This window comes from Amblyomma americanum, chromosome 9 (genome assembly GCF_052857255.1).
Source record: "Amblyomma americanum isolate KBUSLIRL-KWMA chromosome 9, ASM5285725v1, whole genome shotgun sequence".
NCBI lineage: Eukaryota > Metazoa > Arthropoda > Arachnida > Ixodida > Ixodidae > Amblyomma > Amblyomma americanum.
Window position 1 is genome coordinate 118,094,854 of NC_135505.1, and position 25,225 is coordinate 118,120,078.

The 25,225-nt window shown below is 45.7% G+C and overlaps 1 protein-coding gene across 3 annotated transcripts in view; it reads left to right on the forward strand.

The window, feature by feature from the left end:
* The first annotated feature begins 12,633 nt into the window (after nucleotides 1-12,633).
* The window catches only part of LOC144104184 (G1/S-specific cyclin-D3-like), a 325,929-nt gene continuing 313,337 nt past the window's right edge, over nucleotides 12,634-25,225 (forward strand). The window contains exon 1 of one of the 3 annotated variants that reach the window (XM_077637049.1): nucleotides 12,634-12,882. The gene's annotated coding sequence lies outside the window, so the exon portion shown is untranslated. Of the gene's footprint in view, nucleotides 12,883-13,397; nucleotides 13,644-25,225 lie in introns of those variants that run through there. The other 2 variants (XM_077637047.1, XM_077637048.1) reach the window with 2 other exon arrangements.

Here is a 25,225-nt window from a genome sequence, read left to right on the forward strand (position 1 = left end):
CGCGGGTTCGATCCCGGCCGCGGCGGTCGAATTTCGATGGAGGCGAAATTCTAGAGGCCCGTGTACTGTGCGATGTCAGAGCACGTTAAAGAACCTCAGGTGGTTGAAATTTCTGGAGCCCTACACTACGGCGTCTCTCATAGCCTGAGTCGCTTTGGGACGTTAAACCCCCCTAAACCAAACCATTCCGCTCATTCATGTTTAACATTCTTGTACAAAAAATTTTAAATATAACAAAATTGTAAGGTACTTTTCTCGAAATATCGAAGGTAGCGGTCTAAGGTTCCGATGTGTAAAAATATCTTTCTTTTTAAGTTTTTCAAATGCCCTCATGGGGCAGTTAGCCGTAGAGAACCAATGGGGAACGCGTTTGACGATAGCAAAAACGTTCATAGCAAAAACAAATGCAAGCCTGCCGACGGGAGATCAGCGGATATATCGATTGTGATAGTTAAATCTTACAACACATTACAAAAATGTGTTCAGAAACTCTTTCCCATTCAAAAATACATTTGTCCAGAATTGTTGGCAATGGCATTCCCCGACAACTAAACCTCTTACAATTTTCCGCTGCACATCCAGGCTGGCGGTGTGTACCGGTTGAGGCGAAGGGCTTTGCGTCAGTCGTCTTTGAGGTTGCCTTGAGAAGAAGCACTTGCACGAAACAGTGAAGCTGTCCCTGATGTATCCTAAGTAAAGAGAGAATTTTGTTTCCTCGTCTATTAAGTTATGAAACGGGCGTGTCCTTGCTTCAAGGCAACGCCATCTTGATTTGGCCCTCTGGCGGTGTTAAGCGGTAGTACAATGCGACATGTTCAAATAAGCCTCAGGACTAGTGCAGCCGTGCACACTTCCTCCATGTCAAACCGCTGATATTTTCTCAGTTTAATTGCAGCACCTGCAACTTTATATCATGGTCCGTGGCAGATTAATTACAATTTTTATTGCTGCTGTTACAGAAGCTTGCTACACCGCTCCGTACACACAAAGCGGCTTCGTTCGAGCTAGCTGTGCAGCCTAAACTCTCCTGATGAATGACAATAGACATTACCGAGGCTACTTGAGCAGTGCTGCCGCAATTGAGCCTGAGTGAGGTTCAGTCGCGCAGAAATTTTTTTTTTCAGGGGTTACTTAGGTGACCTTTAAAACGTGGTCCCCCTTTTTGCTAATCATTCCAATAATTTACGCGAGAGTAAAGGCACTGCAGGAAAGAAGGATAGTAAAGAAGGATCGGTAAGGAGGAAAGCATGGAGGGGGAGGAAGTGAAGCATCACGGTGTTTTTCCTCTGTCCCTCACTGCTCGTTTTATCCAGCATACTGGCGGGTTTTCAGCCAGTGTCAACGCTAACGCCGCACACGAAGCTACGGTGTCGCTATTTTCGCTAAGAGTTCTCAGAACGTATTCTCTACAAGAGAAGGAGCGTGCGTACACAATTTTTGTAGCCGCATGGATAAGGTGCTGGAGGCAGCTGGATTATTTTTCTTCACGGGCTTAAAAGCTCATTGTATTCCTCAGCCCCTATTGGAAGACAGGGCTTGAAAGGATTGCCTACCCTATGGTTCTTTTCCTTTGCAGGAAATTTTTGCAGTTTTACGGAATGAAAATAACTTCCTTCGCGGCTTTCCAGTTTTTTGTCTATTTAGTGTGTTATTTTACCTAAAAAGTCTCTCTGTACAAAGGTTACAAGTTTGAAAAGCGAATAGCAAGTGAACAAGTCTTCCAGTTGTTACACTAAAGTTCATCGGTGTAGGATCAGGCTAGCGCTTGCTCACGGCACTAATCTCTTTTGTCACCTTTAATAAAAGTGATTAATCTGAGTACAAAAAGAATGTCGCCATTTGAATGCTCCAGAAAAAAAAAACTGCCCGTGTTACATTGGTTTGTAACTATTTTGTCCAAAATTCACTCTTCTGAGCCATACGACCTTTTTTTAGTTCGGTATACCTTAAGCTCCATCACCACATGCTCTCTATCTATAGTACCTCTTTTACCAGCGCACTCACTAACACATCCTTTTTCAAACGCTTCGAAGCAGACAATTTGCGCTACCTTTCTCTATCTGCATGAAATTTCTCCTCATTGTACACACAACATGGCACCGGTTACCATTCCTTGGGTTCTGTGAGCCGTGAGTGAGCACAAATGGACAGATCTGTAGACAGACATTTGGACGACCAAACAGACGGTCCCGCCAGGCAGCTAGATATGCCGATGGACACAGAAGCGTATAGAGGAACAGGCAGACCGACAGACAACGCGCGAACACAAACAGACAGGCTGGCGATCTGGGCGTCCAATGACGTACGCATTTGCAGACATGGAGCGGTCTACACTTAAAAGTTTAGCCCATAGGACGAAGCAAACGGACCTTCAAGCTAGGCAGCCAGATAAGCCGACAAACGGACAGAGAAACAGATAGAGGAACAGGCAGACCGACAGAAAACATCACCATCATCATCAGCCGGACTACGCCCTCTGCAGGGCAAATACCTCTCCCATGTCTTTCCAATTAAACGTGTCTTTGCCAGCTGCGGCCGCCGTATCGCCGCAAACTTCCTAATCTCATCCGCCCACCTAAATTTCTGCCGCCTCCTGTTACGCTTATCTTCTCTTGGAATCCACTCCGACAAACAATGCACGAACAAAAACAGACAGACCAGCAATGTGGGCTTCCGATTAATAATAATAATAATAATAATAATAATTGGCTTTTGGTGGAAAGGAAATGGCGCAGTATCTGTCTCATATATCCTTGGACACCTGAACCGCGCCGTAAGGGAAGGGATAAAGGAGGGAGTGAAAGAAGAGAGGAACAAATAGGTCCGTAGTGGAGGGCTCCGGAATAATTTCGACCACCTGGGGATCTTTAACGTGCACTGACATCGGACAGCACACGGGCGCCTTAGCGTTTTTCATCCATAAAAACGCAGCCGCCGCGGTCGGGTTCGAACCCGGGAACTCCGGATCAGTAGTCGAGCGCCCTAACCACTGAGCCACCGCGGCGGGGCTCCGATTACGTGCACATTGCAAATTTGGGGCGGGTCTACACTTAAAGTTCAGCCTAATACGAGGAAGCTAACGGACCTTTAACAGTCCAAAAAAGTACCTCCAAAAGAATGTGGGTTAGTTTTTCTCTGTTGTTCTGGATGTCTGCCTTTCGCAAAACGTCGCGATGTATGAGAGAGAATAGACGAGAGAAAAAAAAAGCTAAAAAAATGAACCGCGGTGAAAAGCTTACTACACACAGCTGTCTATGGCGCCAGATATTCGAGACTTAAAGATGTGCCCGCGATCGACGTCGCCATCAGAGCTTTTCTTCAGCACACGAAGCAGCTGTCGAAAATGTCGCCTCCCTTCAAACGCAGCACGCGAACATAATGCAGCTGGTAAACTATAAAGGTTGCCACCATCTTTGTTTTGTATTTTGTTTTACCTTTCAGCTTCGCTGTTCTCGCAGAGAGCCTCAGATCGAAACGAGAAACGAGCTCTCAAGAGAGCAAGTGAAAACGATTGAGTGTGGCTGGTTATGCGATCAGTTGCTTCTACTATAAGCACAAATTTATAGTGCTTTTTCGTGGATTTCCAATAATCGATGTTTTTTTCCTATATCGTGAACGAGTTCCTACCTTCCATGGCCTAGAAGACTTCACAAACCGACCGACGTCACACTATGATATCGCCAGTTTTGCTACGGGGACTTTCAGTGGTCAAGACGTTATGAATCTGAACACAAGTGCAATGCTTTCTAGATTTAATCAACTTTAACTAATTTGTACTACATATATCTAAAATTACGCAGGCATAGCATGACCCGGTGTCCTGTGACTATAGTCGTGAAGCAATATAAAAAGGTGAATACTGCAGCAGGCGACCTCTGAAAAGAAAACAGGACAGGTTTCTTTATATGACTTCGGCAAACCTCGGCCAATCCACCCTCGTGCATATGCGCCATGTCAGAAGCAGCCATATCGACCACAGCGGGGACTTCGAAAGCCCAAGGCGTAGCAGTCTGATCAAGAAGCACATGCGCTGATGTAGGGATTGAACCTACAGTGCTAGCCACTGAGACCGTATCAAGTAAAACTGTAATACAAATATCCTCCCTCGCTGAGCTTTGCATCCTATAATGTACTTTTAATTATTTATTTGTATATTATTCGTTTATTTATTAACCACCGCATATGTATTGTATGCCCATTCAGGTTAGGAATATGCATTAGAATCAACAAACATATGTTGAGAGAAGGCGACAGTGTCTGTACATATATCAGCAATGCATCAGAGACTTCGAGCATAAACAAAAAAAAATAAAACAGACGATGCTGTGACAGGAACAAGCAATCGGTACAAGTCATAAACCTTTTAGTGTCATGTCTTTGAAATATGAGGTGCTATAAATGGACATCATGCTGTCATTATTAAGTATGATGCTAGTTTCTTGCTTACCCACCAAAGTCTCGTCAGACTGATGTAACATTCTTTGGTTCGAATTGGGTCTATCGCCAGTATGTTGGCATTGACCGATACCCGCTTCTATTACCCGCTTGTTATTATGGCTGATAGCCCTGTACGCCTTACGTTTAGGTGCGACAAGGCGATGGGACACGTCCTGTATGCTCCCAGCATTTAGTACAAAAAGTCAATGGTTGCTTCATGCACTAGACCGTCTTGATCCCCACCGACTGACGAAGATTCTCGGACGGCAGCCGCGGTAACTGTCGGCAGTGAAGACCTGCCAGGCAACGTTCCGTGTCTAGGGAACGTTCCCCTCTATATTCCGTCTTCCTTTCCCTCAGTACAGAGGGTAGATGAAAGCAAACCGGTACCTCCCACAGGTTAAACTCCCCGTCTTCCCATTTGCTTCTGTCTCTCTCTTAGACTGCTCGGTACAGTGCTGTCTCTCTTAAGTGGTACGGATCACCGCGTGCCATCTAGAATAATACGAGGTAGACACTTAAGCTCCGCCTAAAGAGTGTGACGCGATTGCGTTAGTCGTGTAATGATCATACATTCTGAATTGGTCATTCCCAGCTTTGCATTCATAGCTCCCTGCAGGACAGTCAGACCATTCCTGGTCGAGTGGTGCAGTGGTTCATCGATGCGTCACTGCCTTGCGATGGCAGGTGCTGCCACTGGTGAGGCTTGTGCGACCGCGGTTGAAATTGCAGAGCAATTTCTCGCGAATAATGATTAACTTAAGTGCACGTGCCACGGTGGTCGGTTAGCTCACAACCCGATGGGCAGGCTGGGAAGACGCCACAGGCTCACGCATCCTAGGTGGCCAACCTAGGTTGTTTCTCAGGGAATGTTTCGCTCACAACGCCGACGACGCCGGATTTTCTGCACAGCGAGAGTTTTCACGCTTTCGCGTTAATATTTACTTTTTATTATTGTTCTGGCATCACTGGTTGCGTTCTCTGCTGGTGGATAAGAAAGCATGGACAATGACACTACTATACTTGTGGTCAACTTTCTGTGGCTTTGCAGCCAAGGCTAGGCAGTAAAGACAATGAGACGGGTCTTTGTCCACGTTCCGTGGAGAACGGGTTGTCCGTTTTTCGGGCTAGAAATGCGGAGGGGAGAAGGGGGAAGTTGGAGAGACGGCGCAGGATCGCTAGGGCTGAGGTAGCCCACTCCCTACAGCACAGGTACAAAGGCCCTTCTCCTACCATTTTCTGTCTAGCTTGGCTGCTGAGGCGCAGAAAGCTGGCTGCTTCATTTTTTTTTTATTTTTGTAATAATAAGTCACTACTAGCATGGGGCAAACCATGTTTTAAGTAGTGATCTACTTTTTAAACAGAAATATTTTCAATTGAAGAACAATTGCTATCTTAGGTATAGTTTAGGATGCGCACTGGAATTGACACCCCATCCTTTCTGCCAAGCATTGTTTTTTTTATCTTCATTAAGCGATGTACTGAGACCTCGATGCACGTAAAGACTACGAGGCGGACGCATTTAAGCTCTGGAAGGTGCTCGCAATGAAGTTTTGGTGTGCCTAGGGTGTTAAAGGCCGCTGCTTCACGAATGTCCTCCAGCACGAATTTTTTTATATGTTCGTTAGAAGCTCAGTTATCTCTACTCAAAATCTGAACTTCAGCGTTTTCGCGCCTTTCTTTTTGCTCTCGTAACTTTTTGCACGCTGAAAGGTTGGCGTTCCTCCGCCGGCTGCACACCCACTCGGCCCCACCGCCGGCATCCGACGCGCGCCGAAATTCACCCCCCCCCCAAAAAAAAGGGGGGGGGGGGGAGTGACGCAATCGACTGGCCGTTGCCATGGTAACTGCTTGACGTCTTGAAGAATTTATCAAATAGCCGTCTCTTAACCGACATACGCAGGCAGGAGCATGCAAAAGAGCAGGGCGCGAGTTTGAGAAGTCGCTGGAAAGAGCTCGCCAACGCTTTTGCACGCGATTGTGAGTTCTCTGCTGAGTGTAGGAACTTATTATTTGGCCCAGGGGCTCATGACGAGAGATTGTAGTCATTGAACAAGTTTATGCTCTCTATCTTAAGAAGCGTTTCAGGGGCCCTTTAACGAGGAGCCCTCAACTCCGGCTTTCTTCATAATCCACCTCTAGCTTCGAGACAAAACGGGACTAAAAAGGGAGTAAGCTGTCCTTTGGCACACTACATTTTATAAACGCCAGGGCTCTAGAGGACAGCTCAATCCCTTTGTAGGCCTTTCTGTTTAGAGTGTATGGTACCACAGATGCGCTAAAGGTATGTGGGATCATTTACAGGGGTGGGGGGGGGGGTTACTAGGTTCTCTCGCCTGGCCGGTACCCGCTTCTTAAAGGGCCACAGAAAAGGGTGTTTAAGCTTGGCTTTAAAATGCTTGCACTGCGTAGAGTACAGGCCACCGAGCGTACATGCCGCGTACGAGACCTCAATAGCGAGCGGGAAATTTACAATACATTTTTAAAAATTATCGCTTTCGCACCTCGCAGCGACGCGCGGTGCCGGGCTTTCACACGAAAACCTGGCAGACGACATCGCGTCTTGCAAATGACGTCAGCAGCCGGGGGTTCTCATTGGTTCACAGCGCCAAACTCTTTTAGACGTCACGCGCTACAGCGGCCGTGGCCACTCCGCGCGCGCCGCAGCCGGCGGAGGTAGGGGAGGGTCGAGTGAGTGGGGCCGGCGGGGGAGCGCCGCCGTTTTGGCGTGCGAGAGGAGAGGGAAAGGCGCGAAGACGCGGGAGTTCAAATTTTGTCTGCATATAACTCAGCTTCCACAAAACGCATTAAAATAATTCTTGCTGGGAGATAATAATGAACTGTCGTCTTTTAACATCCCAGATATATCGCACCTTTATTGAGGCCCCCTTTCTGGGTCCCTTTAAGGGAAATAATTGAAAGTTCCTACATTAACATATGGGCTTGGTATTTCCTCTCTTGCAGAAGCCCATAGACATAATTACCACGGGCGCCGACATGACTCCGCCGCCAGTGCACTGCTCCCTTCGCGCCGTCTTAAAAGAGTCAGGGCAGCTGCACTTTAAACACGAACCACGAATGGGAGTAAAGAAGGGAGTAAGCTGTCCTCTAGCGCAGTCCCTTTTATTAAAGAGAGTACGCTAGAGGGCAGCTTACTACCTTTTTTACTCCTTTCTGTTTAGAGTGTATTGACGGTACCTATTAACAGTGCACTGCCTTCATGACCCCTGCGTTGGACAGGAAGCTCGAGGCCGTTCAGATGTTCTTTCGCCTTCGGAAACATCGAGACTTGCTATGGCATGAGGCCTCTGTTTCAAAGTACACGAGGGAAAACAGCCACTCCCATTCTTATTCGCCGGCACACAGAGACTGGCCCAATAACAGCGGAAAGGCACCGTCGCTTGTAGAGACTAACCATAAACTGATGTGCTACTGGGAAATAGAACCGGGCCAATTCTTATTTGAACGTCGCCCGTCAATTGTATATCACTTAAGAAAAACCTGCCTTTCAGGATGCAAAGCAAAAAAAAGCAAAATTTGAAGCTTCTAGGGGCCCATGTACTGTGCGATGTCACTGAACGTTAAAGAACCAAAGATGGTCGAAATTTCCGGAGCCCTCCACTACGGCGTCCCTCATAACCTGAGTTCGCTTTGGGACGGTAAAACCCCATAAGCTGAAAGGGCGCTGAAAATAACTATTCTCGTTTGAGGAAAATTGTGAATCCCTGGAGTTTAGCTGTATTCTGCACTTATGTTGTTCTTGTTGCATTGCGTTCGTTCTGAAACCAGAATGTCGTGCCCAGCCTGTATCGTCCCAAAAAAGAGGCCAAAGTGTAAATAAATAAATAAATAAATAAATAAATAAATAAATAAATTTAACACCCCTCGCGAATACATGGGCACGTGCAAAGGCGTTCAAAGTGATACGACTGGTAGCCTTTCTCCCTTTATACGCATATGGTTATAATTATTAGCAATAGCTGCTTTTAAACTGCAGCGACTGCGTTACGCGGTTACACCCGTTGAAGGTGTGTATGCTATTGCGAAACATGTAACCTCTAATGTTTTCCCTCTTGAGTGGCGTCTCGCTCAACCTGCTCGTTTCTTTCACATTAAAATTTCCTTGTCCAACATTTTCGGACAGAAATTTCAAAAAAATGAAAAATTGTAGGACACTTTTACTAAAATACTGAAGGTAATGGCCCATTATTCTGATATGTAAAAAAAACGTTTCTTTTAAAGTGCTTCCACCAATTGCATCGAACAGTTAAGACTGCCATAGAAAACCAATAAGAAACGCTTTTGACGGTAAAAAAAAACATTAACAGAAAAAAAAATACAAGGCTGTCATCAGGTGATCTGCGAATATATCCGTTGTTATAGAGAAATCTTACATTATATGGAAAAATTGCGTTCATAAAGGGGTTCCCACTCAGTTATGCTTTTGTCCAGAACTGTTGGGTATGAATCGTTTGCGCTTTTAAACTGTTTAACCTGTGTTCTCCTTAGTCCATCTTTTTTTCACTTATGTTCTCTGCAGCGCAACCTCGATATGGGTAACTTATACCAGCCTTATCGGTAAGCACGCGGCTGCGATAAGCCTATAGTTCTCGATCTCCGCCCCATCCTCGATAAGAACACTTAAAAACACAAATCTGTCACTTTTATCCGGATCATCATCACTCCTGTTAATGTTTCCGCTTGAAGCGTGCACCTCTGTCGCTGCACCCTGGACATCCGGTTGACTGATCTCCACCGCTATTGGGATGCATGTCTGACAGGTCAAAAAGTGCGTTTTTTGCAGCACAGGATGTCGCCGGGGTGAGCTGTACACTCCACATCGGGCAGACTTGAACACTGCACTCCAGCAAACTCAGGTACTACAGTTACTCTGAGCACACAGTTGCAAACATGAAGTAATGTTCCCAATGTTGTGATAGATCGCGGAGTTTCAGTGGGAATACAACGTTTTAAGACATTAAATTCTGAAAATAGCTTTTGTTTAAAAACCTCCCGCTCTCCGAACCCGTTTGTTCTAGAGATGCTCGACCTTTTTGCTTATTTCGAAAAGCGCATTGGTTGGATATCGTGAAGATGAGTCTTGAAACAACTCAAGCGGCCTACGGACTTGCTTCGTGAGGAATTTCAAGCGCCTTAGTTTTATAAAGGCGGTTGTGTGTCGTAAAGCGGGATTTTTGTTGCACACTGTTGGCAATGATCACCTCTTTTTTCGGTACCATCCCTTCGTCGCTCCAATAAATAGTTAAAACTGTCTTTGAGATGGCCTAAGATGTTCCCAGGTTATGTTCTTCGGTCATGGTTTTCTTGGTATCCTTAAAATTAGTTACAGTCTTGTGAAAACTCGAACGATAGCCCACAAGCCAGAATTCAACTCTTTACAGGACCTCTATTAAAAATTGCGTGCTCCCAATGCGACGATTTCCAACCTTTCAGACCCGCCCTAAAATACTACCCATAGCCCAAGAATATGGCGCCAGTGCACAAAACACAAAATCCTTCGCGTTCTATCCTACTGCCGTGAACACTTTTTTTTTTGTTTAAGCCACATCACCATCAGCAGCAGCCAAGATATGTATGTTGGAGGACAAAGGCTTCTATCATTCCAGTCGAAAATAACGACACAGCTATATCAAAAATACGACAAAAAGTTTTGCCGTCCTGTCATAACGATAAATTTTCCTGATGTTTTGTAGTATTTGTCTGTACTGCTGTAGTTTTTTTTTTGTAGTACCCTTTTGCAGTCTGCAGTCCTGGACTACGTTTCTGTAGTATCTACTCAAAATTCTCTTGCTGATACAAGTAAATGGGCAAAAAATTACTAAAACTTTGTTGTGACGGCAGAAAATTTTCTGTGGTGTTCTTCAACTGGCATGGACCTCCAATTTCTGCCAGTGCCTTGCTGAGGTCACTGCCTCATCACAGGATTTGTTTAATTACCCATGTTTAGCACAAGTCGGTTTCTACCATGGATTTCTAATCAACCTAAATAGCTTCTTGTTGGGCTTGCTGTTCTTTCCTCCTACGCATTGTGTTTTGCCTCAACGTCCTAGTTAGTTCACTATGGCTGTAAGCTTCAATGAGCCTTTTCTTCTCTTTTTCATCTCATCTCCAATAAGCTTTCTTGAACAAGCCCTGCCAAGCCTATCCCCGGAAATTGTTCTTCAGAAGCTGCAAACACGTCGTGAAACAGTCTGTTAAGGCTCATTACTGTGCTTTTGGCCATGCTACGTTTCCAAGCTTGAAAAGCCATTCGATATGCTGGAGTCTGAGCGCTTTTTCAGGAAAAATGGTTGCACCCATAGGGAACCAGGCTCCTTTGTAATCTATTATCCCGGTCGGGAAGCTTCGACCAAATTTTATACTGGATACAATACGCAGTCATAACGAGAGGCGCCAGCATAGATAAAAGAGCTGCAGACTATATCTCCTGCTGATTCCATCGATGAAGCCACCATGTGCAGTTAGACTGCTGTGCTACGAGTGTCTCAAAAAATTCTTAGTTTATTGTGATAAAGTTGAGAAAACAGAGGGTTACAGTTAACCAATACAAAGAACGTTTTAAAGTCAGAAAAGACGCGTTTTCAAAACAAGTTTTACGCCTTCCCAGCGTGTGTCCAACAGGACAACAAAGAAGTTTGTGACCATCGAAGCCTCTGTGCGTTGAGTAGTGCTCGCCTCACTTCAAATGGAAGGCTGTTCCCGTAATGGACGCCTCGGCCATCATAGACGGCATACGAAGCTCTTCCATGGCTTCATAACAGGCCAGTATGTCCATGAAGTACAGTAGTGATGGCGATCTCAGATGTCTGCGTCAGCTGCGTTGCGACTGCGATTGATGTGGCGGTAGCTCCCTTTCTTTAGCAGCAACAGTGCTCTCGGCAGGCAGTATATTAACAAATCCAGTGGTATTAGAAGGTGACAACCATAATACTGTAGAAGTATTAAGAGCAGAAATTGAAGTTAAAAATGTTAAAATTTCAATATCAGCTAAAGGGAATAATGGCGCAGCAAGGGACGAGGACCGCAGGAGAGCACATACACGCACAAGCCGGGCTTCTGCGTGGCGCTTGTGCGTGTATGTGCGCTCCTGCTGTCCTCGTCACTTGATGCTGAGCCATTATTCCCTTTAGCATGTCTGACCAACTCGCCCAATCCTATACGCTCAATATAAGACCTTGGTAGAAGTGATGGGGGGGGGGGGGGGTTAAACTGCGAAAGAGAGACTGTGCTAGACCTCTGTAGTGTCATCACGGCACTGTCAAGATTGCTTTTATAAAACGACCGACCGCTTCAAAAAATGTCGCAATCGTTTTTATTTTTATTTTCGTTCACACTGAGTGTCCTCAATCTAAAAACGTTGTAGAAAAACTCTGAAACGGCCATTACGGTACCGGTTTGAAAACGCTCGTCTTAAAATGGGTCCTTGGTCCACACTAGTCCGCCCTGCGTTTTGTCTCCAGGGGAACGGCGGGCTATCAGGTGGCGTTACCATGATGGCGTCCCCCTTGGAGATTGAGTACATGGGAGCGTGCACTCCACTTTCGATCTGCAGTCAGTTTATTAACTGTCTCGAAGTACCTTCAGCTACAAAGTATCTCCGCGGCACGCGCAGTGCGTAGAAAAACATCGACGCCGTAGAGACGGGCGCGACCTGTCGCAGATCAACAAGGTCGTCGGGTGCAAAGCGCGGGGAGAGCGCGAAGAGGCAGATAACAAATGGTCATTTGCCCAATGTGCTCTAGACAGGCAGATCCGCGGCTGCGTCGGCGGCGCGCGACGCAGTCGGCTCCCGGCTGGCTGATCGCCACCTGTGTTCAAAAACTCTTCTTATTTCCCATTGTTGCCTCACGGGTGAGGAGGCCGGAACATCTGCAGCGACACGCGAGGCTGCGCGCATCTCCTCTCTCCGCGTCACGAAGTTTTATTGCGTGCAACGCGGCCGGATGCTATAGAATCAGCCCACCAATCAGGCGCGACGAAAGCGACCACGAGGTGCTGTGTCACTCCGCGCCCTCTGTCGGCGACAGTCTGCGGGAGCGGGCAATCAATCAGGCATGGAGATACTGACCCCGAGGCGCTGTGTTAATCCGCGCCCTCTTTGGGCGTGCACTCGAAACAATGACTTTCGTCTGCTTCCTATGCAAAGCGCCTCCTTTCGTTTCTCGCCTCCTCATAGCTCGCGCCTCTCAGACCGTGCCGAGACCAGCGAAAGATAGAGCACTTAAGACTAAGTTCGAACGTAGCATGACACTTAACCCCGTATTGGTAAATTGGTAAGAATCAAAAGTAGCTTCGTAAACGTGATGGCAATGGAGTACTACCGGCTGGTGTCTGGAGGAAGACATCGTCTGCTATCCGCGCCAAAGTCAACTTCCGGTATGACTGTATCCGGAAGACACGTGATGAATGCAACAAAAAGCTACGGTGAGTGTCTTAAAATGTGACATGACCCATTAATTACCGCGACGACTCATTAAGGTACGCTATATTTAAAAAAGACGGTGTTTCAGCACGGCGAGACGTGGCATCTCGACCTGTATTCGCTGCGGGGCTGTAATTGCGCGTTTCGCGGTTAAACCTGCGTCGTCTGCTACCCGCGTCCTCTGCGCCCTGTTAGGAAGCCTCTCTCGTGGGGGAAAAAAAAAGAAGCGATCATGGTTTCCGCTGATATTAAAGGATGTGCGTTTTGCGAACTACGTTTTTCCTCGGAGGCTGACGTGTGACCCTTTAGCACTGCATCGGGCTTGCGCGAAACTGCACGCAACATGAGTTCTTGCGAACGAGTGCCTCTCTCGGGTCTGCGGATGCGAGCGATAGTGGCGTCGCCTGCGGTCGGGCGAATAGTTCGTGAACCGCACGCCAACTAAGCGAACAAAGCGTGACAGAAAAATAAAAACAAGCAAAGAAGAAGCAAAGAACAGCGCGCGAAATCGCAGCCTTGTCGCGCGCATTTTGCCCACACGTGAGGGCGGGCGAACCGCGGAGCCTGTGTGATCTCTCTGCGGCAGGCGCGCCGGCTGGGATTCTCTCGCCGTGTCGTCGGACCTGCTTCCTTTTTATGTGTATGTGCTGCACAGCTTTTCTTCGTCCGACTGCTGCATCTTCCACGATTGTCTTCGAGGTGAAGGAGAGGGATCACAAAATAGGGAGGATCGCAGGGGCGAAACTTTGGGCATCGCCAGCTGGTGAGTTTTGGACGTCTCTAGCTGATCCGGGCCGGCTTGGATGCGAACAAGTTCTCGTCTTTAGTGAAAATACTCAAGGAGATCAAATGCTGCTGAGCCCTACAAAAAATGAGGTGCGTTAAAGTGGCGTTCCTGATTGGAATTGAAGAGGTTAAAAATTTTCAACGTCACCAAGCAGCGCTGCAGGATGCCGACGGGATTCGTACGTGCTTCCTGTTACAAGGAAAATTTCAAAACCGTTTCAATTCTCCTGCACTGGATACAATGTAGCGATAATTCTGAAAAATCATCCCCCGCACAAAGCATACTGAATCTTCAGCCGCTCGGCGGCCTGTCACATGGTTACGTGGACACCGCAGCAAGTTACGGGCTTGTAGTATGCCACGCGTTTTGCAAGAATTCTGCGCGGCCGGCGTAGTGCGATTCAAGACCCTCCTTCTGAAACAATTGCACAATCTCGACAGTAGTTATTTACGGAGACGTCATAGTTTATTCTCCTCAGACCTGAGAGCAAAACGTCCGAGCGAAAATGTTTATTATACAAAAGACGTTTTCTATTTTGAACCTCAGAATGTACATCTAGTTCAGTTTCCGTTATCGCAATTTCGACATGGCTGAAAATGCACGTCCCCCTACAGGGGCACTTGGGTTCCTATTTGTGTATTTATTAGGTAGTTCAGGATATTTCCATACTTTTGTAGACATCCTCAAACGCTGTCAGAATGTCACGCCACTCAGAACTTGAAAGATCCAAAGGTTTATTATTCATAATTAACAAATGAGCCGCATGTCCCGGTTTCTAGATCCGGGTCATCATTCTCTGGAGCTGAACTCACTGCTCTCCACGAAACACGTCGCTGTGAACTTTGAAGGGTTGGTTCTTCACTGTCACTGCCAGATGTGGCATCGCTGTGCTCCTTGGTATTACAGTCGTATGCATCATTATCCTCTTCTTCACTTTCAGAGTAGGATATATCGTTGTTATCACGGTCACAAATTGGCCTCAAAATCTCTTCGGCCTTGCTAACAGGCAGGGCCTAAACAAACAACAAAAATGTTTAATTTCTAAGCTATGTACGTTGAACAAAAACGTTTCGTCACCCGGAACCAATCAAGAACTGGCAGGACTGGGAGCCAATGTCCCCGTGCAGGGACATTGCTTTTAGCATACCGCAGGTGGCAGAAAACTAAGCTTTTTCGAAATGATGTGCACTAAAATGTTCTTTAAGCCATAGCGATTCTAGACATATCGAATGCAGTTCCCATCAAAACAGTTTTGAATGGTAAAATGCGTCTTATCCTTCCGTCGCATCTAAAACGTTCTCGTGCTTATTCCCGCCATGTTGTCTCCTTTACGGAGCGAGATATCTCTCGGCGCTCTTTACAGATGGCGCCACAACGCTTGTCCTCCTAGGGGGACACTAGGTCTATATTCTGCAAAAACTGAGTTTCTCGTCAGGATCTGAGAACCAATGTCCCTGTAGAGGGACAGAGGGTCTTATACTGAAATCCGTAGTCGTCCTTTGAAAGCATATAAATCTACTCACACTGAGTGAGGTCCTTTGGAGAGCTTAATTCTGCCGCATGCTTGCTCGTCTGGCTCTTACCATTTTTCTTCGTGGGTTGTGATTACTGCAGAGATGTGCAGAGAATCAAAAGGCTTCGTCTTTTATGCCTAAAGAAGTGGTCGCACCTCAACACTCTAGGTCATCTGTCTTCTGAGTCGCGAGCTAAAGAAGTGTTTTAGATATGATATATGCCTGCAAGAAGGCCTGAATTCTATTTTTAACTCGGTCTCGACAAGTGCAGATAGAAAAATCACGGCATAAAACTGGTATTACTTCGAGTACAGTTTCTTCCACATTATACCTGTGCACTGAATCTTTTTCTTGCAATATTTCAGATCGGGAACATTCGTTGCTGTGTTAGTTCTCGTATATTTTTTGTGTTAATGTATTATATTCCTTTAACACTCCATTTTATGTAACGGTGTTCAACTTTGCTTTGTTATTATCGTTGAGTGCGATGTCTGTGGTAAAAAAGAAAGTGCGTTTGCCATTTCCGCAGTCAACAACGTTCTACTTACAAATAACATTTGCAGCCTTGATTCGAGCACGGAGAAATTTTCGCTGAATCGTGTCCACTTCGTGCTGTGTCGCCAGCTTGATGTATTACCACCTTTTGTCGTTGCCTTGTGTGTTATTGTAACTTGTACATAAAGCGGCTAAAAATGATCTTCCCTTGCGCGTTTGATGCTAGCAAAACAACATTCAAAAGATTAGATGGTTATAAATCAAAAGCACTTCCATTTTGTCAAGTACAAGGCAAAAAATTGTACAAATTCACACGCATGCGCACGCCGAAAAAAAAAAAACTTTAAGCCTGCTTTAACACCCCTCAAGGTCAAGGTGAAAAGGATGGCTGAGTTGTCGTTGTTGTTGTCAGAAGAAAAACAAGTATATGAGAACAAGTAGAACATCATCGTCGCCATCATCAGGGGGTGAATTAAACGATGAAGCAGAAAATAAATAGCAATTTTTCAACGTCACACGTGAACTCATACCTGCTTGCTACGTCTCAACCACCATTCAGCTACTGAAGCCGAAACTGAAGTCATATTGGAGAGTATTGAATAATAAATTTTTAGTGAGCGGAGGTGAATTCCGCATGGTGAATTGTGCTTACAAATCGGTCACGCGTCTTTTCGAAGCAATTACAAAATATGTAAAGTTTGGTGCCTCCACCCTTGAATGAAGGTACAATATCAATATATTTTATCTGATTGTAAGCCCCCTCACAGACCGCGATGCCCTCATCCCGGACCTGTGATGGAGCTGAGTGTATGTATGTATGTATGTATGTATGTATGTATGTATGTATGTATGTATGTATGTATGTATGTATGTATGTATGTATGTATGTATGTATGTATGTATGTATGTATGTATGTATGCACGCATGTATGTATGTATGCATGCATGTATGTATGTATGTATACATGCATGCATGCATGTATGTATGTATGCATGTATGTATGCATGCATGTATGTGTGTGTGTGTATGTATGTATGTATGTATGTATGTATGTATGTATGTATGTATGTATGTATGTATGTATGTATGTATGTATGTATGTTTGTATGTATGTATGTATGTATGTATGTATGTATGTATGTATGCATGCATGTTTGTTTGTATGTATGTATGTATGTATGTATGTATGTATGTATGTATGTATGTATGTATGTATGTATGTATGTATGTATGTATGTATGTATGTATGTATGTATGTATGTATGCATGCGTGTATGTATGTATGTATGTATGTATGTATGTATGTATGTATGTATGTATGTATGTAAGGGATATAAAACTCTTCAAGTCGACTGATTAAAAATGTAAGTTCGGGGCAAGTTTCTCGATGTGTCTTCCCCGACTTACAACAGTATGATACAGATTAAAAAAAAACAGCACTTGTTAACACTGGGACACAGTCACAAGAGTAAACGAAATAAGATTTTTAATGTTTGACTTTGGTAAACAAGCCAGGTATCAAAATTCTAGAGCTTATAACTTTCTTCTCGTGATTATAGCTTCTTTAGGTGACAAGAAAAGTTTTAACAACGGACTACTTTTTCGTCGTGGAGGAATTCTGTAGGCCGGTACTGAATGTGGGCGGAGCTTCACTGCAGACTTAAGTTGTATCCCACTATATATATATATATATATATATATATATATATATATATATATATATATATATATATATATATATATATATATATATATATAAGAAAAATCTAATATTATTGAAAAAAAAATTTCTACCTCACTGCTAGTTATCCAAAATCATTTTTCAGGTTATCGGAAACTTTATTCCTGTCGGCGCTGCAGCGAAAGAAATTTCGGCCCGACACAAGAGCAAAACTGAAACCATGCGGCCGAGGAGCGCCAAGAGCCACGCCTACAAGCGAGCGTTTCGAAACCGAAACCACTGCCGCCAGTGAGCGCACGCCGCGACACCTAGAAGCGCGCGCCGCTGTAGGCATAGCTTCGGGCACTCCGCGTCGCAGTAGTTTCCGCTTTGTCCGTGTGTGGGCCCAAGATTTCAAGCAGTTTGACAGAAATGAATACCGTTTCTGAAAATCTAAACAATTTTTTTTTTCAAATTGGTTTTGGGGGAAAGGAAATGGCGCAGTATCTGTCTCATACATCGTTGGACACCTGAACCGCGCCGTAAGGGAAGGGATAAGGGAGGGAGTGAAAGAAGAAAGGAAGAAGAGGTGCCGTAGTGGAGGGCTCCGGAATAATTTCGACCACCTGGGGATCTTTAACGTGCACTGACATCGCACAGCACACGGGCGCCTTAGCATTTTTCCTCCATAAAAACGCAGCCGCCGCGGTCGGGTTCGAACCCGGGAACTCCGGATCAGTAGTCGAGCGCCCTAACCACTGAGCCACCGCGGCGGGGCTCTAAACAATTGCATGAGCATTCCTAACGGTGACCTATAGTGCTCTAAATAAACGAAGCACCGGATTGGGCAAAACAGTTGGCAGAGACACTGAAGACTGCTTAGGTGTGAGAAGACGTATGACCGCCCGCTCGCTTTGTGAACGCAGTCGCCACGCGCTGCCGAGTGATGTGACCCGCTGCCACGCAGCTGGAAACTCTAACTCTGCATGGCTCTACATAGCCACCGCCACACCAATTCTGATTTGCGCGCTGATCCTCTTAAAGGGTAACTGCGGCACTTTTTGAGAATTTCGCGATATTCGAGGATTTAAATCTACATAGGCTGTAGGTAAAGCATGCCAAGTGTTTTTGCACTAGCATTTAATATAGTGACGTAATCGACGATTGAATTTTGGGCTTCTCCTCAATGCACCGGAGGAGTACGGGGAACTTCAGTGTGACGTCACGGAAGGTATGATGTCAAATTACCGCTGCCGTGAGCCACACCCTACCATGCCTCGTTGGATGCTGCCAAACAATGTTCGGCAGGCTTTACCTTCGGTGGCGTTGGTCTTCTTTCTTCAGAGCAGGCGTTTATGAGTTGGAAATGTACCGATACCGAAATGTATCGATGACGTCATCATGCGCCCCCCCCCCCCCCCTTCGTATTGTGCGCTGCGGACAAGCTCGAAGGCCGTCGCGACTTTGAATCGGCGATTACGACACGATTTCAAAAGCGAGCCCAATAGGACATCGTATGCTTTACCTGCAAGTTTCACACATTCGACCCTTTTAAGCTGGTCGGTTTTTAAAACCTATGCAGTTGCACTTTAAGCGCGTGGCGGCATAGCTGATGGTTTAATACCCATATATAGAGAATTGGTATTTCTTTACTTAACATTCATATCACCCTGGAAGTCCTCATACCACTCCTAGCGCAGTGGTGCAGCGGTTAAGTGCAGGAATTTGTGCGATCCAGTTTGCTGTTCCCGAGCAACTTCGCGCGACCAATAATTAATTTAACCGCTGCATGCATGTTGCATGTTGACGTCTTCCTTTGTGGATACCATCGAGTGGCACACACACACACACACGCACGCACGCACGCACGCGCACACACACACACACACACACACACACAAAATTATTTTGGCTTAATGGGGCAAGTAAGGCTTAGGCCTTAAAACTGGACTGTTAGGTTTTCGTCAACCAACTTACTACTAAACTTGTGTTAGCTCTTTTCTGATGTCAGCCACCGGTTCTTATATTATGCTGAATAAAATGTTACTCATGAAACTCAGATTTAATAATCACAAAAGCCTTTGGAGGGAGAGCCTTCCTGGGTAGCATCCTCGGCCAGATGGTGAACAATGGGTTTTATTGACGTCACCCTACGATACTTACCCCCAAGCTGTCGTTCTAAGGAGACAATACAATGTTTAAGAGAGACTTAATTAGATTGCTTGTTGAAAATGCGATAGCATTAAGTCTGAAGTCTGCTTGGCCTGTTACACCTCCTACGTCATGGCTGCTCGTGGGATACACTATCCATAATGCATATGTCCCAGCAAAACATTCTCCAGCTTTCACGTGTGCGGCGCTGTCCTGTCTTGTTTGTTCCTGTCTTCTGCGTGCGTTTTATTTATGCTGCGAATTTTTTTTTTTTACCAATTTCTAGACAATCCCTCATTTCTAGCTCTCAGCCATCTTTGCGGCATGTCGTGTCGCGACTGTCCTCACTTCTACAAGCGCGTGTTTCTACGGACCAGAGTTGCGTTATTCCGCGTTGTTTACGCAAAGAAGTCAAAACCCGTGCGTGTAAACGATGCACTGTTGCAAACAACAAACTCCCGAGCTATACCATTTCATCATCACAATAGTACCCCTGCACATAGCCACAGCAACAAAGTGAACAGCACAGCGACGCGCGGGAAAATCTTCTCGAAAAGGCTTACAGAAGCCAACTAACCAAGCGCTGAAAAAGGATAAAAAGAGAGAGACTGTCTGTGGGTCTTCAAACTCAGCTGCAAATGACAATGACGCGAGGACATTTCTCAAATATGCAAGTGGACTAGAAGGCTGTTCCCGGCGTCGGATGACAGGGCCAATGACATGGCGACTCCGATTGTAAATGTCACAGTGACTACCCTGAAGAAAAAGGACTAAATGCCACGCAGATGTATATGGCTGCGTAACCTGGTTCTAATATGTTGTGCAATTTATTCAGTAAGCTTTTCCATCGTCGCCACCAAGCTACTGTGTAGCGTGATAGACTAAAGAATTGCTTAAGGCGAACAGACTGTTACTAAAAGCGCAAAATTCGGGCGCCATATAAAGACGTTTCACTTGCAGTGAAACGGCACAGTCTGGTGCAGTATAACGTCATGTGTGCGTCGCTGTAGTCAAATAGAAGTCAAGAACGAAGCGGCTGAGCTTCTTCATCAAAGGACTCCCTTCAATCCTATGGCGTTGGGCAGCTTTCATGAACCTGCTAGCCTGACAATGCAGGGAGCGTCGTTACAATGCAGGCAGGGGACTATCCACTTTCATATGCCACTCCCTGCATTGTCACACTAGCAGGCTCATGAGCATCGGCCGACGCCATTGGCTGGAAGGGGGTTCTTTCACGGGGAAAAGCCGCTTCGTCCTTGAGTTGTATACGACTATAACAAGCGATTGGAACGACGCCTGGTAACCCGAGAAATACCGAGACAAATTAACATCGAATCCTTCAATCAAAGCAAAAGAATGACGACGCACAAGCTAAAAGAGTTTTGATAAAGTCATATACCTATAATAGTAGAGACAGATGCGCAGGAATGTAGTACTTGTGAACGTCGTAAAAAAACATAAAATAAACTGCCTTTTCACCACCTATCGCGACGTTGTGCAATTGCGTAACACTTGTGAGCGCATCGGGGCTGGTTATTATGATGATGATGATAGGACAGCGGTTGTTAGTATATAGAGCGATGACAATTACAATGATGTCGATGGCGATGAGAAAAAAAATTATTGATAGTTCCTATGCGCGAGATTAAGAAGTTCGCGGGGATACGATGGCCGCAGCTGGCGAAGGGCGGGCTTAATTGGAGAGACATGAGAGAGGCCTCTTTCCTGAACTGGGCGTAGACACGTTGATGGTGATGACGCTTGTTCTGTAATTGTATTTCTAAATTATAGTGCACCTCATGCCTATTTTGTCATGCATGAACACTATAATTCATTGCACCTACCAGTGGTTGGCCCTTATATGAGGTGCATCATTCAGGCTATTAAGAATTCGAGCTAACAGTGAGCTCTGGGCCTCAAGGAGCAGGGAGAACATCAGCATGCATACCGTACTACCGTATTTATTGTTTTCTGTTTGTTTTTTTCAAATAGTGGCTATTAAGTCGACTTACAATCGTGACCAAACAAGGCTGTCTCGCAAATTATGATCAAATACGATACGACTGATGTTCTAACCCAGCGAAATGTGGTGTACTAACTCACCTTCTCGCTCAGAATTTAAAAGCACGTCAATGCAACGTGTTTAAAAGCTTGTTGCTTCGTCAATTTCTACCTGATGAAGGCTCACTAAAGTTGAAGGCGCGAAAGGTGTACGTACGATTTGCCACCTAAAGAAGCTACGGCGTCTTGTAATGTTCTTTCTTCCCAAAAATAGGCCTCCATAAAACATGTTCTTTTATAAGTGGCTCTAAGCTTCAGGAACTGATGTGCATTCGTCCTCAGTCTATGTTCGAATTAGTCCTCTACCCTCAGGAAAGTCTAGGGTATCTGGCCGTGACAACTGTCGTAAGCACCTTTTTGCCACCACCATAGGCGAATATTGTGATTAGAGCAACATCATATCAGCAAGCGAATAGTGCTTGCAACACTAAGCTAACTCTACAATCGGCAGTATGTGACAAAATAATAGAGCAAGCTGTTGCAGCACTTCGTCATGCCATCGTAATGGGTTCGTACTTAAGAATTTCAAAAGTTGCTTGGCATTTAAGGTATCTTAGGCAATCTGAAAATAATAAGAACTGTTTGTAAAACGCGAAAAGCAGAGAGAACCAAGGCATATGGCAATCTGCAACAATGTAACAGGATGTCTTGCGTAATTTGAGGGGGGGGGGGGGGCGTAAACTTTCTATCGTTTTTATCACTGTGCGTCTTGTGCTCAACTTAAGTACAGAAATGTATAAGGATATGGACTTTATAAAACCGGGCTTCATACTTGCGCTCGCGATAGTCGTCAGCGCGCAGGAAAGGTCGAAGAAATAAAAAAAAACTAAAAGATCATGAATAATGTCAGTCATGAGATTGGGCGAGATACTGTGCGCGTGCAGACTGCTCAGTTTTAAGGGAGACACTGGCGCCTATTTGTCGCGTTCCTCAGCGGGGAATGCGCTATGAGAAATGTGCTGCACGTCACAGTTTGCTCTGCCAAATGTCAGGGAGAATATATATGGCTCTAGATTTTCTGCGCATGTATCATCTAAAGGAACGATTGCCTTAAGTTCTCTAACATTTATTAAGCTCTCTAGACCAATATGTGTCAACGATCTCGTTGCCCTTTATTTTACTTCATGCGCTTAAAAGTCTTTAGGAGGCTATTGAAATCTGGGTCCAGTTTATGAAATGATTATATTTCGTTGTCATTGTTGTTTTTTTTTCGTTTTCCCAGTTATTTGTGAATTGGAACAAGGAATGCCATTCCTTGCGTTCATCCTTCGCCATTGGTTCAAGACCAGTGATAGTGGGGGCGTGGCATGGCTTCAGCCGTGGCTAAGAGCGCAGAAACCTGGGAGAAGGTTAAGCTCCGCCTTGCTAGTGAAACGCGATAGCGTCCGCTTTTTACTCCATCCACATGTCGGCATCACACCGCACTGCTCCTTGAGGCCCCTGCGCGCAATGGAAACTTTCGACTCCGCTTCCTCAAGAAGGAACGATGACGTGGATGGATGGATGGATGGATGGATGGATGGATGGATGGATGGATGGATGGATACGGCTGAACCCTTTGCATCGGGCGGTGGCTCAAGCCACCTAGCCATGTCTTGTGAAATTTTACTCCTGTCTTGCTTTTAGCCACCAATCGGATAACCTTCGCTTGGTTACTTCTAACCTCTTAAAATCCACTTTCCCTTCACTATCCCTAAACCCCAATGCCTTGGGTAAGTCAGCCCCGCTGCCTTCCACTGTAGGGTGAAGCCCTTTACAGAAAAGTATCAAGTGTTCAGCCGTTTCCTCCTCCTCTCCGCACGCAGTGCACAAAGTGTCTATCTCCTGGTACCTGACTCTATACTTCTTAGTCCGCAAAACTCCAGTCCTGGCCTCAAACAACAAAGAACTTCCCCTACAATTATCATAGATATTTTCTTTGACAATTTCCTGTTTAAACGTCACACTCACTAACAGCGCTCCTGGTGGCCAGTGCGAGAAGTGAAAAGCTTCCTTTCTCTCAAGCTGCTCATGGCCTCAGCGGCTGGTGTTGCTGGGATTTTTCAGGCACTAACGACGCAGCGGAGCCGCGGCAGCCTTAAACTGTGGCGACGCCGGTGACGACACCGGCTCCTCCGGCTCACGAGCTCCTTAACTTTTGCGTAAAACATGAATGATCGCCGCACATGGCAGAGTCCACAGGTGTAGGGCGTGACGTAGACAGAGTGATGCAGCGAACCAAACCGGTTCGCTGCCCCTCCGCGTATCCTCCTCGCACTCCTCCGGCGATCTTCGGCGCAACCACTAGTTCAGTTCCGTTTCGCTAGGGGCGCTCCGACAAGAATGGTAGTCAAGGTTTGTCTCGCCATGGGCACTGTTGTGTTGGCTTTAGACGGATATCTCATCATTGAGTCTTTGGGGACAGGAGTCCATAATGCTGTCGCATTAGGGCAGAACAGTTTATATGATCGAAATGGAATCATTATGTTTTAGTGGCCTTGGTTTCGTAAGGTGTGTAAGGTAAGGAACGTGGCATATCGCAGGGAAGGCATATGTCGCTAAGAGCTTCACATGCGTTCCTTTTTTTATTTGGAATTCTTTTATCTTTTCGTCAATAAGTCCAGCCTTCCTGGACACCACTTTTAATTGTGGGTCAACTGTGGAATATTGCAAGCTACTGTTCTGAACAAATTGAAGGGAATGGCCTAATCGTCCGACGTGTAGTAAAAGCTTCCGTTTAAAGTTCGTTCTGCGCTCGATCGGGTAGTTAACGGGCATGTTTGGTGTTTATATTGCCACTATTACCACTGAAACATTTACCATGCGCTCTTCGCAGTTGTCTCGTCTTTGGTGGCAACCTACGCTACCTGGCGGCGTGATCTTGCAATACAAATTAATTTAAAATAGTTCCCACCCTGATGCCTTCAATCGAGACGATTTCTACGGACAACCGTGCTTGTGTGACGTCACAGTTTACACACTCGGTTATATACCAGGTGTTTCAGGGAAGCCCGCCACTAATTTTTAAGAGGAGGGCTTTTTAAATAAAGATAATATTTCTGCGGCATAGTAATACCAGTGTTAACTAGTAAACTGATAAATTCTATAGGTCTTCTATAGATATTCGGCTCATTGCAATTAGAGACTTGTAGGCCGGCCGTTAGTAACAGCCACATCAGTATTTGAAATTTTGAGAAATTTAGGTCATTCCTCGCGCCAGTCGAAAACCGCGCTTCTATGGGGAGCAAAAAAAAAGACGTCCATCAAATTGCGACACTCAGGGACGAACGTGTCACGTGACATTGCCTGCGTAGCCCGAAATGCGGTGCTCCCCGCTCCTCTCCACTTCGCTTCTCCAGTGCGGGCGGATAAGTGAATGTCACGAAGAGTCCTCTCATAACATTTCTGTTGGGCCTAGTTGGTGCATGGTGATACAGATGAACGATGTGCGCAAACTATTCGACGAACCACATATACGGGAGAACCACATATAGTTGCGCCAGTCCTTGTGTTTCTCCCGTATATGTGGTTCGCCGAATAGTTTGCGCACATAGTCCTCTTATGCTCGTCACGCGGAAGCAGCATTCCAGTTTGACGCAGCCGTCGCTCTGGGCGAAGCGCGTACGTATTTCATCGCCTTTTCTTTCAACTGTCTTTTCTCATCGCGCGGCAGTGAAATGGCTCAGTCGCTGCCAGT